General features: G+C 44.0%; 1 pseudogene; it reads left to right on the top strand.

The window, feature by feature from the left end:
• LOC141955452 (28S ribosomal RNA) overlaps positions 1-2,500 on the top strand; it is an 8,794-nt pseudogene that overhangs the window by 3,465 nt on the left and 2,829 nt on the right.

The following is a 2,500-nucleotide window of genomic DNA, read 5'->3' as shown; positions in this document are numbered from 1 at the left end:
AAACTGAACAATTTATTTATCAAGAACAGAAATTACATAATAATACAAATTACCAAATTAATTCAAAAGAGGAAACGGTAAATTTAGCAAATATAATAATATTTAATTCAAATGAATATAATGATAATGACACCACCAATGCACAATATGATGGTTTAGCTTTGTTTCCCGAGGTGTATGAAGAACCTTCCACTCCAGAGCCCAAGATCAATAAAGGAAGGGCTGCTGAAGTGGAGGGGGACCCCATATCACCAAAGGACATGGCTCAACCGTCTCCCCAAGGTTTAGCCATGCTACCGGAGGAGGGTGAAGAACCTTCCCCTTCAGGACCCAGGATTAATAAAAGAAGGGTCACCGAGGGAGAGGGGGACCCCACACCACCACCGGCCATGGTTCAACCAGACCCTCTATCGCCTCCTCCTCATCCCAATAGTACACCCGTACCCAATACACCGGTACTTAAAATTCCATCCAAAGAACATTCTTGTCCATATTGTAAAACTATACTTAATAAAATATCATCATTAATAGAACACCTGCAGAGAACCCACGGGAAAAGAAAGATCTTATTTGAATGTAATAAATGTGGTAGAATTAATGAGAAACACCATAGTATAGCATGTCATGTCCCCAAATGTAAAGGGGCTGTAAATAAGGAGCCAGTGAGTGGCTTTTCATGTGAGGAATGCAATAAAATATTTACAACTAAAATAGGATTAGGACAGCATAAACGTCTGGCCCACCCCATACTTCGTAATCAGGAACGTATCGCGGCATCCCGTCCAAAAGAAAGCTCTGCTAGGGGACTACATAAAAAATGCTGGTCAGAAGAAGAAGTCGCCCTATTAATCAAATTAGACCAACAATACAAGGGGGCCAAAGATATCAATAAACTCATTGCAGAACATATTCCATCTAAAACACCAAAACAAATCAGTGACAAGAGACGAGACCTTCACAAAAAACCTCCAGCGGAAGTGGAAGATGATAACCAAGACTGGGTACAACATCTGGAAACAGCTGGAGAGACTGATGAACACCCTATAGCAGAAGGTATAAGAACCCAGTATAAGAGAACAGTTTTAAGATGGATAACATCAGAAAAGCTGCCCATTCTTCAAGACACATTTAGAAAGGTGCTCGATGGTGATGGCAATGCGGCCGACTTAATTGAAGACTCATTTGAGACCTGCTTCTCATCTCGTCTCGATCTATCTCAAGAAACGAAGGCCACCCAAAAGAAGAAGCACCAGGTGACCCGAAAAGCCCACCCTGCAAAAACATCAACGGAGTGGATGAAGAAGAGAGCCAGGAGAAGGGGACAGTTCCTGAGGTTCCAGCGCCTATTCCAAATGGACAGAAGGAAGCTGGCCAGTATCATACTGGATGACGTGGAGTCCTTGAGATGCAACATCCCTCTGGCAGAACTACACAAGACCTTCCAAACGAGATGGGAAACAACAGGATCGTTCCAGGGTCTAGGTGGCTTCTTCTCGAGGGGTAGATCAGACAACACCGCCTTCGAACTTATGATCACAAGCAAGGAGATCAAGAAAAACATCAAAGAGATGAGTAAGCATGCAGCCCCAGGGCCGGACGGATTAGATCTGAGGCACCTCGTGGGGATGGATCCTGACCATACACAGCTGATGGAACTATTCAACCTGTGGCTGTTATCAGGCGCCATTCCAGACGTCATCAAGGAATGCAGAACTGTATTAATATCTAAATCAGCCTTACAGGAGCGTCAGACCGACATCAACAACTGGCGACCAATCACCATCGGATCGATAGTCCTGAGGCTGTTCTCCAGGATCCTGACAGCGAGAATAACAAAAGCATGCCCGATCAATCCGAGACAGAGGGGATTTATAAGATCATCAGGATGTTCTGAAAACCTGAAACTCCTGAAGCTATTGATAAGACATGCAAAGACTGAACGACGGCCCCTGGGAGTGGTATTTGTCGACATTGCCAAAGCCTTCGACACCGTCAGCCACGTTCACATAATAGAAGTTCTGAAACAGAAAGGGGTTGACAATCACATCATCAACCTCATCTCCAACATGTACAAGAATACCAAAACATATATCGATATGAAGAAGGAGCAGTCAGAGCCTATTAGGATTCAGATTGGTGTTAAGCAGGGTGATCCGATGTCTCCGATTCTATTCAACCTAGCTATAGATCCTCTCCTGTGCAAACTGGAAGAGGAAGGTCTTGGTTATCAGCACCACACGAAGCAAATAACAACTATGGCATTTGCCGATGATCTAGTATTATTAAGTAGCTCCTGGGAGGGGATGCAAAAGAACCTGGACATTGTTAGAATATTCTGTGACCTAACAGGCCTCAAAACACAAGGGGAAAAATGTCACGGCTTTTACATCAAGCCGACAAAAGATTCATATACCATCAATGACTGTCCCCCATGGACTATCAAAGGCATTCCCCTCAACATGATACACCCAAACAACACCGAGAAATACCTCGGACTGTA

The sequence above is a fragment of the Athene noctua genome, unplaced genomic scaffold (assembly GCF_965140245.1).
Source record: "Athene noctua unplaced genomic scaffold, bAthNoc1.hap1.1 HAP1_HAP1_scaffold_244, whole genome shotgun sequence".
Classification (NCBI taxonomy): Eukaryota; Metazoa; Chordata; class Aves; order Strigiformes; family Strigidae; genus Athene; species Athene noctua.
This window is presented reverse-complemented; position numbering and strand designations above follow the sequence as displayed.